The following is a 14,880-nucleotide window of genomic DNA, read 5'->3' as shown; positions in this document are numbered from 1 at the left end:
TCACCCCCTCCCCAGGCGCCGCTGCCGCTGCGGGCACCTCCGCGCGAGGAGCAGAAACGAGATGCCCAAGTCAGGGGAAGGGAGAAGCCGTTACATAACTAGCAGAAGGGAAATCTGCTTCACACGGTTTTCATGAGCAACTGAAAACTCCCGGAGGGGCGGGTGGAGAGGAGGGTCTGCATGCCCGGGCGCGGAGAAACCCAGTCAGTTACTGCGGGCATTTCACAGCCTCGCACAGCCGGGGCCAAGACGGGAGGCGCGATTAACTGGCAGGGGCGCCGGCATGTACCGTTGGGGAAAGCCCATTGTCTTTGTGGAAAGCTGTATCCTTGTTCTGAGAGAGTGAGAGAGAGAGAGAGAGAGAGAGAATGAGGAGGAGGAAAAGGAAAAGTGAGGACGAGAGAGAGAGAGAGAGAGAGAGAATGAGGAGGAGGAGGAAAAGGAAAAGTGAGGGGTGGGGGAGAAACGGGCAGAGGATGGAAACAATAACTCCCAACTGTTTCCCATCAGCATAACCAGAGGTGTGATATGACGGCTACAAGCTCTCTCTAAAAGTCAATGAATTATTGGGGGGGGGCGCCTGCAGATCAAATGAGATGTCATGGCATTTAGGGAGTTGGGTGAGTCCGCTGCCTTGCTCTCTCCTGGGTATGTTTTTATTTGCACGGAGACTTGGAGGTTGGGTTCGTTTGGACAGACATGGCGTTAGGATTCCCAAACCCCAAGAAGCCTGGGGGCGATCCACAGGTACATCTCTTGTGTCAGGCTCAATATGGAGAGACTCTGGGAGGAGGCGTATTTTAATAGGAACAGCCACACAGAAACAGGGTGAGGTTCATGGAGAACCAGAATACCAGAATTTTCCAAAGAATCCCGCCTCCACTCCTATAAAAGGAAGGGGTGGGGAGAACCTCGTGTTGGGGAGCTGGAGATTTATTGTATGTTTGGAGTGTCTCCTGCCTGCTTTTATCCAAAGTCAGGCGGTCCGAGGGAGCCCCCACAAAACAGGGTGCAATGCCAGCCACATCCCTGCCAGCACCCTTACCCACCTGCCTTTCCCCTGCTGAAACCCGGAGCTCCGGGTGCCCAGGAGCTGCTGAGAGGAGAGGGGGGCTTGCTACAGTCCAGGCTGAGCTAACTAAGCTTCGCCCATTTTGCCTGGAGAGAGAGAGCTCGAGTCTCCATGGCGACTCAGGTGGGAGGGGAGAAGGCAAAAAAAAAAAAAAAAAAAAAAAAGATTGGACAAAACTTTCCCAGCTCCAGGCAAAGAAGTAAACCAGCCACGTGCCCTGCGGAGGGTCCTAGGGCACCGGCTCTTCCTAGCTTCCTTGCCGGCGACCCTCGAGGGGGCACCTGGAACCCAGCGGGTGCCCAGCGAACCTCCCAACGTGGCCCGGAGGCTGAGATGGTCAGGGCCCGGTTCCGGTTTCAGCACCAAGGCCAGAGCACAGTGCCCGGTCCCACCTCGCGGGCTGCAGCCCCAGCCAGGGAAGTGTTAGCTCTGGAACCCAGCGGGTGCCCAGCGAACCTCCCAACGTGGCCCGGAGGCTGAGATGGTCAGGGCCCCGGTTCCGGTTTCAGCACCAAGGCCAGAGCACAGTGCCCGGTCCCACCTCCGGGCTGCAGCCCCAGCCAGGGAAGTGTTAGCTCCTTAGGTGGAGCGCAGTCACTTTCTCCAAAGGACTGACTCCCTTGCCCGGGCAGAATCAGAAGAGCTGATCCTCTACGGGATTGCGTGGGACAGAGAGGCTGCAAATCATCCATTTCACGCATGGCGGTGCATCAGAGTAGCTGTTCAAAACCAAGAACCCTGATACAGCCAGAGATCCGAGATGAGCTGAGAATGAGAAAGATCCGGTCCTTAAAGGAGAAAAGGGACACAGGCACACACACGCGCGCACACACAAGCGCACACATGCACACACATGCACACACACGCACACACCAAAGCTCAGTCCCTGAGGACAATTTTCTCGGTTCAACCTTTGGCTTCAAAAGCATCCATTCATCCTTCACTCCCTGGCTCTTCTAACTCGGGGGGGATGGGGGGGTGCAAAGGGGTGCAGATAGTAGAAAGGCGCTTGTGGGAACATCCTGGTCTGTGAGACACCAGCCAAGTCCTGTCTAGGGGTCCTGAGACCCCCTCAGGAGAGTGGAGACATAGTTCACTCTTAGTCAGGACCTGGCGGACTCCCAGGCAGTGCTGGTGAGCCCCAGGAAATGGAAGGTGTGTTAGTGAGATGCGACCAGGTGACTGTCTTCAAGCCAGTGTGTGAGCAGCGTGGCTAAGTGTATGAGGTTGTGGGCCTAGGAAACAGAGGGCAGGACTCCCTTTTCTTAGTAGAAACAAGGAAGAAACTGCAAGAGGGGGCAGGTTATGATCACCCGGGGTCCATTTCCACCTCCTCCAGGGAACACAGGTAAGTCCCTCTCGCATGCTGCCCTCACCTTGGGCAAGGCTGGTCTCTGCCCTGCTCTCCGCGTCTTTGGTAGTAGTTCCTGGTCCTCCCACCCCCCAAAGTGATGCTGATGAGGAAATTGGTAGGGAAGGTGACAGCCGTGTTTCGAGTAGGAAGTTGTTGCAGGTGGCATTGAGGTGTCACGGGCACGGTTTGAAGTGCAGAGCCCAGGCAAGGTCTGGCAGCTGGTTGGAAGTGCTAATGAAGCCTCCAGAATGTGCTGGCTGCTTTTCTCTTTTGAGGATGCCCTTATGCGGTGTGGTCTTGAGCTGGTTCTGGCTGGTTGCTTTTGAAGGTAAACAAGACAGATCCTGGTTTTTCTTGCTGGTCGTGCCGTTGCTTTCCGACGACGATGTACGCAGAGCACTGGGGACCTGGTTAAAGCAGCGTGTTTATACCTTCGAGCCCTTTGCAGGGGAGGGAGGGTCTTTTTTTTTTTTTCATGGTGGCTGGTGAAGGCGGAAGCAATCTAGCAACTACTGCAAACCTGGGCGAAGGATGAGCTGTCACACTGCTTCTTCCATTTAGTGTCTGATGGGTACTGGCAAGTTTATCTCTGGTTTAATGTATGAAAAGTGCTGCTCGAGAGAAGCGCTGCGGAGTGTTATGACTTAGAGCAGCTGTGCCCTGGCGTTGTTCCATCTGATACTGTCAGCAGCAGGCAAGTAGAGATCACTCAGGAAGATAAAGCCATGCGAGGATATGGGTTATTAAATAAACAAAGCAATGTACGGGTGAGTTCTAAAGTTCTGTTTCTCTGATGAATTAAAAAATAAAGATGAGAATGTAAATGATCTAGGATATGACATTGCCCGATCAATAACCCTTCGTTCTGGTAGAGCGCGGGCCCATGTGTTCAGTGCTAATCTACCAAACTATGACTTGCTTTCTTCCTCGGCGGTTAATTGCTGAGCAAAGTGCCGTTATGTTCTCATGACAGTCAATACACGCTCCGAAACCATTGTCTGCCCATTCCAGTCAGATCTGTTACGGAGAACAACTTAAAATGTATCCCTGTGCGCTCAGAGCCATTTTGTCATTTTTTTTTAGAAATGTAATACTGCGCCCTGGTATTTCATAAACACCAGTACATAACATATCCGCTGGTATGGCCCAGGTCTTTATTTACTGCATCGGCTGTTTCTGTGAATATACACAAGTGCTTGAATTTGCTCTCATGTTCCTCTCTGTCTTCTCACAAACTATCTCTGCTTTTCAGGATGAAAAGAAAGTAAGACACGAGAATAGCTGTTTAATAATCAATAGGAAAAAAATCATTGGAGATTAAAAATAAGTAAATGTAGCCTTATGGTAGCTTAACCCCATTCACTGGTTTTCACAAGTAGAAAGTATTACTTTCCTCAAGAGTAGAATGTTGATCATGTGAAGCTTCATGAAAACAAGATAAACCTCCTCAACCAACATGAGCAGGTGGGCAGGACAAAGCGCTTCTTCTTTTCACTAATTTTTCCTGCATCAAATGATCTGTACATTACATGTAGATTAATAAAGGAAATGTACCAGCAAGAGGCAGGCTAGGGGGGAGGGCGGAAATTAGGGGAAAGCAGCTATTTATTTTTACCCAATTTAAATTGAAGATATTTTTCAAAGCAGGCCTTTTTTCTTTTAATTCATTGTATCAGAACTTGAAGGTTGGTGACATTGAGATGTTTAAATTGAACAAATTTGGATTTCTAGCTTGTTAAGATGGCACTTATTCTTTCTTTCCTTTATTTTCAATAATGTTATTTAGGTCCCAAAGAGAATTGGTTCATCTGGATTTTTACAAAATTCTTACATTTTATTCATTAATATCAATAAAAGGGGAATTGGTAGTTAAGTTCAAAAATCACCGAGACACTTTTGTTGAATTAAGGCTTTATTTTTAGTTGTAGTTAAAGTGTTTAGGGGGATAGAAAAATAAAATGAAGCCATTTGGGATAAAAATATTTATTAAATGCATTTTAAATAATTAGTTCTAGAAAGAATTAGGGTCCTGTGGAGAGAAGTTGTCATCATAATTGCAGTCCATGCTCTACTGGTATTCTGCCCCTCGTCTGAGAAAACACTATACGCTCCACATATCGGTATCATTTGACTACCTCTAGTTAATAACACAAAGTTATTTTCCTCAAACAAAGAAGGACCATGTCATCCTAAAAAGAATGTTCATATCCCCTAACCTGTAGCCTTGATCAGTCTCACATTTCACATTTCCTCTCCACGGCTGTGCTTAGGACCGGGGACCTACAGTACATCTATATCATACTGGTAGTTCTTTTAGTGATTAGATTTTGACTAGTATTCACCGGTCATACTCCCAGTCAAAGGGATGTGGTTTCTGCTATGAAAACTTTACAAAATGAGCCAGCGAGTGAATCTACGGATAAAAAGACCCACGCCCTCGCCAACAGTTGTTTTGTGGGACTAAATCAGAGCATGTTCTGTGCAACGTGAGAGACAGATCTATAAATTCAGTTTGAATCCTGATGCTGTAGCAGTTTCCTCTGTAAACTTACAAGCGTCCACTTTTTTCTACCCAGAATGAGAATTGATTTTTTAAACGATGTTTTATATGTTTCTCATATCATCTAACAGGAATTTGTACAAGCGGAACATGAGCTCGCGAGATGCGGCCTGGTGATAAGAGCTCAGGCTCTGGTGTCTCTACAAATGCATTAGCATCGAGCTCTGGGTGTATCCATCAGCATTTACTAGGTTAAGGGTGGCGACAGCCATTCCGACATCACAGTGGCTTACAAAACAAAGGGTTATTTCTCCTTCACGCCACATGCCTTTGCTGGTCAGTGGTGGCTCTGCCCCCTTGTGCCCGGTCTGATCAGGGACATTGCATTGCAGCGTCAGAGGGAAAGGAGAATGCCAAATTAAGCAATGGCTCTTGCAAGTCCTGCTCAGATATGGCACAAGTTATCCAATCACATTCCGTTGACCAAAGACAAGACACATGTCACACCAATGCCAATGGTCAGTGAAACGGAGTTGTACATTTCTCCCACAGTGAGGTGCTGCATGTCATATAGCAACAGGTAGAGACATGTAATCTTCTTGCAGAGAGGGAAGTGAATAACTGGGGGCAATTATATAATCACACTAATTGTGTGACTTTGATCATCCTTAAGCTCTTGGTTTGCTTGTCTATAAGATAAAAAATAATAGTCTTAACGTCTACCCCAGAAATGTTATGAGGATGAATGTGATCATGTAAGATTCCTAGTACAATGTCCAGCACAAAACAGGCACTTTATAGATTGTAGATACCACTTTGCACTTGTTACAATGTGTCATTAGGTTTAGTCCTCAATGAGGCTACGTGAACTGTATTAATTAGATAGCTGCCGCAACTGAAAGGTCCCTATATCTCATCAGGTAAGCGAATGGAAGATTATTTCTCCTTCCTGCAAACCTAACTGGATGATGCCATCAGGGACCCAGGCTTATCGTCTCTAGCACTTGGCTTCCACAGTCTCCTGAGTGTTGACATCCAGGCGACAGATGAGGAAAGAGGGGGAATAGATGATTATGTAGGAGCTGTTTGATGATCCAGGACCGATAGTAATTGTATCACTTCTGCCCGTGTTCTGTGGTCATACCTAACTGCAAGGGTAGCTGGAAATTGTAGTTTAGCTCTGTGTCCAGGAGGAAGGGTAACTGGTAGGATGAATACACGTGAGTCTTTGGCGTATATACCCAATGTTAAACATGCCCATTTGACTTCTTTAATATAAATGTCTGGCATCAAAGAAATACAGCTAATGTGGGTCAGGAATAGAGTGAGGCAGAGTAGATGATTTGTGCCAACGCTGAAAAGATCGCTGGTGGAAGTAGTATATTGTCGAGCCCTAGAATCATACTTCAGTGGTGCATTTTTTAAAAATAATTCGTTGGGATCTTTTGACTTTTGGCGTGGGTGGATTTGATTCTTACAAAGGAGATGCAATTGCCTATTGTTTGACTTCTGGTAGCTGAACCATTAACTACAAAGAAGAGGTGACTTCACACCCCATGCTCAGGATCCCATGTCTGATCTTGACAGCTACTCCCACACCGAGTCTAAGAATGCTGAAGAATTAGGTGCTGTCTCCCACTATCCAGTCCTTGCTGTTGGCTAGCAATTTGCATTTTTGTTTTGCTTCACGTAAACATCTATAGGTTAGATACATGTTCTAAGTTTACGCTGAATTAATCTAACGTTAGTCTGTGCCTCCTGAAAGTTGACCGTGTCATTTGCAAGTAGTCTTTGAGAACCCCTGCCTGTCTCAAGACAAGCAGGTACCCTTGGAAACTTAAATCTATACCTTTTCGTTAGAAGGGAGAGACCAATTTTAATGACAAACTTACAATCTAGGAAAGAGAAATGTCAGAAGGGAATATCAGAGAGCTGTGAGAGAAAGAGCCAGAAGAAGTATGGTGGTGGTTCATAATGCTGCCAGCTCCTTTATGTCATTTCTATTCCTCAAACCTGGGTGCCAGAACCACCCAGAAGTTTTAAATTCCTGTTTCAATGTAATAGTCTCATCTGTTATTCTTTAAATAAAAGACTCAATCAGTGCAATAAGAATGGTGCACTCTTGAGAAAAGCCACATTACAAAAATGAAATAGAGGGCTTATCGTGGCAAACCTTCATGCAGTCGAGTGAAGAGGAATCATAGTTATACAATTGTTCACTTTCACTTAACATATCTCTTGACACTCTGCATATTTCCAGAATTTGACCTTTAATAACTACACCCTATATTTTTATGGCTCCTTGGACCAGTCAGTCAACAAATCTTTAAGTGGATTTACTATGTAAAGAAGACAGAAGGGATGCCCTAACCGGTTTGGCTCAGTGGATAGAGCGTCGTCCTGCGGACTGAAGGGTCCCAGGTTCGATTCCAGTCAAGGGCATGTACCTTGGTTGTGGATACATCCCCAGTAGGGGGTGTGCAAGAGGCAGCTGATCGATGTTTCTTTCTCATCCATGTTCCTAACTCTCTATCCCTCTCCCTTCCTCTCTGTAAAAAATCAATGAAATATATTAAGAAGAAGAAGAAGAAGACAGAAGGGGAAACAGAGAAAATGTCCAGATACCAGCCCTCAGAGGCACTAGACTTTAAGGAAATAAGAGTATCAATAAAATAATAATGTAGAAAAAAAGAAACATAGCATTAAACAAGACAGGGCTGGACTCTAAGGAAGAGGGACGTTAATAAGGGCGGGTGTCGGTAGGAAGCACCAGCAGGTGTGGTGGAAGGTTAAGGAGTCTCAGAGAAGAGGAGGGTTTCAGTGGGGAAAGGTGGCGGGGGGTGGGGGGGCTTTCCAAAGGACAGATGCACCTGCACCCACGGAGCATTGGCAATGAGGGTGGATCAGCAGAGGGACAGAGAAAACCGCGAGCCAGGCATTGGCATGAAACTCGAGGTCGTGGATCTTTGAGAAGTAACTGCTTTGAGGGGGACAAGAGGAAAGATACACAGAGATTCTGACTTGGCAGCCATGGAAATACTGAGATCCTGAGACAGCTGGATGCTGACAGGAGGCGAGAAGAACAAAGCATGCTCAGAGCAGTAAACTGGCAACAGAAAAATGGTCCCACTTTAGTGCCTCCAGTGGTGCTGAAATCGAAGATCACTCCTGAGCGGAGAGACCAGCTGATGATGGATTCAGCCCAAGAAAGCTCTACCATCGCACCCCATGAGCAAGAGGGATTGCACGTGGCCGCCGTCCAGGTGTGGAGTTGAGGTCATTCCAGTGAATAAATAACGCAGAGGGAAGAAGGCTGAGCGAGCCCTACCGCAAAGAGTTAGAGCCGAGGTTAGAGCAGCGACTTGTCATGCTCACTGCAAACCACTAACTGCAGCATTTAAGAGCAAGTCTTTGGGGATTTATCCTTCCCCAGGCACTGTAGGGACAGGTATGCCCAAGCTTACGAATGGGATATTTGTTAATTCTTTTTCTTCAAATATATTTTTATTGATTTCAGACAGGAAAGGAGAGAGAGAGAGAGAGAGAGAGAGAGAGAGAGAGGCATCAATGATGAGAAAGAATCATTGATTGGCTGCCTCCTGCTCGCCCCACACTGGGGATCGAGCGCATAACCCGGGCATGTGCCCTGACAGGGAATTGAACCTGGGACCCTTCAGTCCTCAGGCTGTTGCTCTATCCACTGAACCAAACCGGCTAGGACAGATATTTGTTAATTCTGAAGATAACAAGACCATGTAATTTTGAGATATGAAGCAGAGAGGAGACAGGACTGTTATCTCGTTTGCAAAAACGATGTTGCTTGATATTCATCTCACAGTCATTCAGAGTTATGCATGTTAAACAGCAGCATTCTCTCTGCCCATCACTTAAGGCAGTGGTTCTCAACCTTCTGGCCCTTTAAATACAGTTCCTCATGTTGTGACCCAACCATAAAATTATTTTCATTGCTACTTCATAACTGTAATGTTGCTACTGTTATGAATCGTCATGTAAATATCTGATATGCAGGATGGTCTTAGGCGACCCCTGTGAAAGGGTCGTTCGACCGCCAAAGGGGTCGCAACCCACAGGTTGAGAACCGCTGACGTAAGGGTTCATGGGGGTCCCTGGGGTTTTTGCCTGGCTCGGAACAGCATGAATGAGGCCACGAGAAACCTGGAGCCCTAGGTGACTCCTCTCAGAGTTCCCACTGAGATGCTACCAATGAAAAAACATAAAATTACATGGGCCCCACCCCCTTAGTCCAGAAATAAACTGCAATGGCCATTCAGCACAACATGAGGGGTAGGTCAGTTCTAGAGCTACCAAATGAATGAAGATCTTTTTCACAAGACCTCAAAATCCCAAAAATAATAGGCAAAAATACCTTGCCCTGGATTTTGTTTTCTCAGGGAAATTGTTGGGCGTGCATCATTGAGATAAGAATTTTGATTCTCTCTTCCTGTTGTGTGCGTAAGTGGAGTTTATTTTAACCAGCATTGCTGAATCCTTTGTGAGTCATGGCTATGGTGGGGAGAACAATGAGGTGATGCTGAGCTCTGGGTCATAATGGCTATTATGATGTGGGGTTATTGGGTCAGGAAGTATACCTTGCCTGAAAATTCTTTGTTATACATAATCACCAAAACAATCCCAACGTCATCCATAGTAGCCCACCTATAAAGTGTGTAAAACCTGGATTTTAGGGCAACTGATGAAGAAAACACTGTGGTCATAGTGACACACAAAACTAAAGATAGGATAATGTAACTAAAATCCACCAAGTATTTTCAAACAAACCCTCAATTTTTGTCACTGAGTTAACAAGATTTTCTTTAAATAAGCAATTGTTAAACTATAACTAGATCTTTTATGGTTACCCCCCACCACCAATCGATCCAAAGTAGACTGTCCTTTTATTGCAAAAGTAGCATCAGGAGGCTGTTAGCACTGAGGAGGGACCCTGGGTGTCCTTGTGAGAAATCAGAATCCTCATTCAACTGCCCAGGATCTTACAATATGCAAGTGTTTTTCTGGTTCATTCCTTTCTCCACATAAGGAATTTGGACCCAAGTTCCTTCTTTCCTTGCTAAATTTCCAGATGAGCTGAAATGAAGCAATACTGGCCCAAGGAGAGCCACAGACAGAGCGCTAAGCAACGAGCCCGCATACCCATCGTGGCTTCTTTCCAGGCCAGTTCCAGACATAGGGAAGCTGGTTGGGTCATCTGTGCATCATATTCTAACCACAAAACAGATCAAACCCCTCAGAGCCCTGACAGCACCCCCAAGGTTTCATAAACGACCATTACCGTGAGAAAAAACAAGAGCATTCCCGTTGAGTTGAATAAGAAAGGAACAACCTTGGGTAGGGCCCTGGAGCCCTTAGCACAAGCAAAGGATCTCAGAGAATGGGAAGAGGATGGACAGAAGTTTCTAACAAGCAGAGAGAAGGTAGTCCGGAGATACTTGCAAGAGGGCCTCTCTGAAGCCAGAGCTTCTCACACTGGGCTGTGTTTCAAGGGAAGGGAGGGTAACTTTTTGCTGCATCTCAGAGAAATCAAGAGGATAAGCTAGGTGATTCCTTGAGTTAAAAGCCCAGCTCACTAAATATGAGATGTCCATTGGGGTATATTTGAAAACGTCACCAAAATCGAAGGTCGTGTTCTTACGATTGACCTTTCTCCCTCTCACTATGGCCACTGTTCCATGGGCCTCATGGTGCAGCCACCCCACGGGCTGGTGCATGCCTGCATGCTTTACTTCTGTGCCAGGCTTGAACCCCTTGCCAACACAGGGTGGACTTAGACATCGCTGCTCACCTTCTGTGTTTCTCCCCAGGAGTTCCATGAAAGAACCATTCAACGTATGGTGTTTGAATAATATTTCTATAATGTCTAATGTGTGCTGATTCCCATAAAACTATTAGAAACTATTTACATGATAAAAGCTTCGTTTGGAAAATGAATACAGGCTATATATCCCATGCAGTCAAATGATAACCATCTCTAATAGTTCAGAGAGGACTGACTGAACAAGAAATAAAACACATAAATTCTGTGAATCAGAGGGAGATGTAAGAGGAAAAGAGATTTTTTTTCCCTTACAGACATATACCAGTGAAAACATCTATTTAAATGTCACTCAAGCACAGTATCTGAACGGAGGAGGAGAAGGAATCAGTGTGTTTCCGATGGGACGAGGAGGTAGTGCGTGCTTCCCTGAGCCATGTCAAAGCGGAGCTCGGTCATTCCCGGGTCATTGGTTCCTGACAGGCCTGCGTTGCTATTTTCCTCTGGGTTGCTCTAAAGATCTCCTAAAGCCAAGCCTGTGCCACCAGCTGTAACCACAGTTCCTTTCATGAACCCTGAGAGATTGGAGTTCACGTTGAGTCATGTGATCCTGTGGAGTGAGCGTTGACAGACGCTGAGCCCTGGTAAAGGAGCTCTTTAACTTCTGTCTATACCAGGTTTTCCAGCTATCAAATAGGGATCATTCCAGAAAACAAGTTCAGTGAATCAGTAAGCTATTTTCTCTAGCCTCTGCTTCTAAGAAGACATGGGAAATTATAATCAGCAATTGAATGATCTTACACTGTTTTAAAATGCCAAGTATACATGTTACTTCCGGAGGCAGATGCTACTTAGAGCTTGACTTGTAGGCCTTGAAGAAAGAAACAAGCCCAGCTGGTGTGGCTCAGTGGTGGCTCATCAACCTATGAACCAGGAGGGCACTGTTCAATTCCCAGTCAGAGCACATGCCTGGGTTGCAGGCTCCATCCCCAGTGTGGGGTGTACAGAAAGCAGCCAATCAATGATTCTCTCTCATCATTGATGTTTCTATCTCTCTCCCCCTCTCTCTTCCTCTCTGAAATCAATCAATAATATTAAAAAAAAAACACAAAGAAACAAGTTCAAGAGTAGAATAATGACTCAGGTACAATAAGGACATCCACATCACCAAAGACTGGCCTGTGTCTGGCACGGCACACTCACAGGGAAGTGAGCTCATGGTTTAGAAAGACCTTTAACAACTGCACTGGAAATCCTAGGTTGTGATTTTGTTTTCTCCCGAGTTGAAGAGGTAATCCAAATAACTCAATTAAACCAGAACACCCCATTCCTGAAGCAGTTTCAATCATCCAAGTTTTATAGCAAGGTCAATCCTGAATCCTGTGGGTACAAATGGCCTTTATCACATGCATGGGGTGGTGAGTATGACTGGGAAAGACCTCCGCATGTACGTACACCTGTCTGACCACAGTGTATGTCTGTGTATGTCTCCACACAAGGTCCATCCCCGGACCCTCCCCCCACGGAATGTAAGACAGTGTACGTGGGGGCAGCCTGCCTCCTGGAAACCCGTCTTCTCTTTCTCTGAGGTCACACTTCCCTTTAAAGTAAGTTGCCAATCTTCACTCTCCCATTGTCTTAACATTTCAACAGAGCCAGGAATGTTCATCGCTAATTCAGAAAAGTTAGTAAATTTCGACATTAATGAAGCCTGCACTCATACAGCTTGACCGAAGACAATAAAATCCAGTCAGTTTGCTTTACCTGGGCATGTCCCATTTATTTGCTACACAAGTAAGCTGTACGCAAGGTAGAAAAAAGTTCAAATGAGCTAAAAGAATTCAGGAAGGAAGGAGGGGGGAGGAGGAAACAGCACAGACAGTAAATATCTGGGTGTATATGTATGTTTTCACTAAAGCCAGATCCTCTGGCTTACACTATTCTGTTGCCTGTTTGTTTTTAACCGGCTAATAGATCATCAACTTCTTTCCAGATCAGTCATGTGGTGGTTGTAGGTTTCTTTGGCTCCACTTCCTTCTTCTGTGGCCTCGCTCCCCACACTTCAGCCCCTTGCCAATGGCCTGGGTGGTTCCAGGACCATGAGGGAGACTTGCTTCCTCAAGGCCTCTTCACTCCCTTTTTTTTTTTTTTTTTGCCTGAAACGTTCTCCCCCCAGATTTCCCTTTCTTCCTTCAAACCCTTAGATTTGCCACCCTCTCAGGGAGGGTTCCATTACTGTGACCGCACCTACCCTCCACCCTCTCCGCCATGCCCGCCTTCCCCATGGTGTTTGCTACCGGCTAACGCGCTGCCTAAATTAGATGTTGATTTTCATTCTGTCCTGTCACCTGCAATAGAGAAGGTCAGCTCCCCCGGGGTATAGTCTTTGTCTGTTTTGTTCACTGGTTGTATTTGTCAGCATTCTTTGGAGAAACAGAACCAAAAGGAGATTTATATCTATATCGGTATAGATATAGGCATAGATCTCCCTTTTGTTCTAGGTATAGATAAATGAAATATAGACATAGGTAGATACAGATGAAGAGATTTATTAGAAGGAATGGCCCATGCAGTTATGAGGGCTGAGAAGCCCCAGGATCTGCCGTCTGCAAGCTGGAGACCTAGGGAGACAGCGGTGCCATTCAGCTCAGGCCTGTGGGTCTGGGAGCCAGGGGATCTGATGATGTCAGTGTCAGTGTGAGGACAGGAGAAAACAGAAGGAGATGCCCCAGCTCAAGCAGTGAGATGGGGAGGGGGGAGGGGGGCATAAATACCTCCTTTTTTTCTCCTGCTGTTCTACTAAGGCCCTCTGTGGATTGGATGAAGCCCACCCATATTGGGGAAGGTGCATCTGCTTTCCTGAGTCTACTAATCCAAATGCTGATTTCATCCTAAATGTCCTCACAGACACACCCAGAAATATTCAGTCTGGGTATAGGAAGGGGGGGGTCAACCTGACAAAATTAACCATTGCCCTGCTGAATACCTAGCATCACAAACATTGCCCAGCACATGGGAGATACTCAATATGATGAGTAACTATAGGCTATTATTGTGATGGCTGCATTGCAAGCAGTTCTAAAACATGTTTGCTGTGCATCTGTAACATTTTGGACTCTTGGTTGTTTTCCTTCTTTGTTGTTGTCAACACTGCTATTATCAGCATCCTACACACACCATGCACACCGCATTAGAATGTGTCTTTAGTGTGAAGTATTATAAAGGTAATGGCTGGGTAAAAGCTCTTGTTCCATTTCACCAAATTGCCTTCCAGAGAGGCTACACCTATTTCCCTTCCACCAGAGCCCAACAAAAGGACACTCCCTGATCTACTGGTCCATTGACCGCATTAGCAACCTAACTGGATGCAAAGATGTTTAAAGAAACCAAACCAGGCCCTAGCCAGTTTGGCTCATGGACCGAAGGGTCCCAGGTCCTATTCTGGTCAAGGGCACGTACCTCGGTTGCAGACTCGATCCCGGGCCCTAGCTGGTACATGTAGAAGGCAACCAATTGATGTTTCTCTCTCTCTCCCGCTCTCTCTCTCTCTCTCTCTCTCTCTCTTTCTCTCTCTCTCTCTCTCTCTCCCTCAGTTGATGATTAACCAAAAAAAAAAAAAAGAAAGAAATTGAACTGGTCCCTCTCAGCTATGAGAATCTGTGTCCACTTGAGCCACTCAGCCACACAGACCAGACCAATTATAAAGAAGAAATTAATATCAGACATTGGTCAAAAACTTTCCTATGGTGGAACTTATTTAATGTGAGTTTTCAGAAATAAAGACTCAGTCATTAAGCCAACTGATTCTCACAAGAACCCCATGAAGAAGGGCACAGGGTAGGTACTCAATACGGGTATTGTCCCATTCAGTAGATTATGAACCAAAGACAAAGTTCATATAGGTAGGTCGTGACTTGTACTCAGTCACAAGTTCTAACATTTGGCCTTGAACTCTTCCCACCTCTGCTCTTTCAACATTCTCCCAATCTGTGAGTGGCCAAGATGGCTTCTGGAGAAGAGGTTTGAAGAGTCAGTAAAACTGTGGTAGTATATTAACTTCTTAAAATACTATCATGACTTTTAGACTTGAGGGCTAGGGAGTTGGAGAAAGAGAGAGAGAAGGAGAGAGAGAGAGAGAGAGAGAGAGAGAGAGAGAGAGAGAG

General features: G+C 45.9%; 1 protein-coding gene across 2 annotated transcripts in view; it reads left to right on the top strand.

Moving 5' to 3' along the window:
- Positions 1-14,880, top strand: part of KCNJ6 (potassium channel, inwardly rectifying subfamily J, member 6) — a 170,609-nt gene that overhangs the window by 312 nt on the left and 155,417 nt on the right. Inside the window, exon 1 of one of the 2 annotated variants that reach the window (XM_005861290.2) lies at positions 2,360-2,420. The exons of the other annotated variant lie outside the window; for it this stretch is intronic. The gene's annotated coding sequence lies outside the window, so the exon portion shown is untranslated. Of the gene's footprint in view, positions 1-2,359; positions 2,421-14,880 lie in introns of those variants that run through there. 2 annotated transcript variants of the gene reach the window in all.

This window comes from Myotis brandtii, unplaced genomic scaffold, assembly GCF_000412655.1.
Source record: "Myotis brandtii unplaced genomic scaffold, ASM41265v1 scaffold147, whole genome shotgun sequence".
In the NCBI taxonomy this organism is placed as follows: Eukaryota; Metazoa; Chordata; class Mammalia; order Chiroptera; family Vespertilionidae; genus Myotis; species Myotis brandtii.
This window is presented reverse-complemented; position numbering and strand designations above follow the sequence as displayed.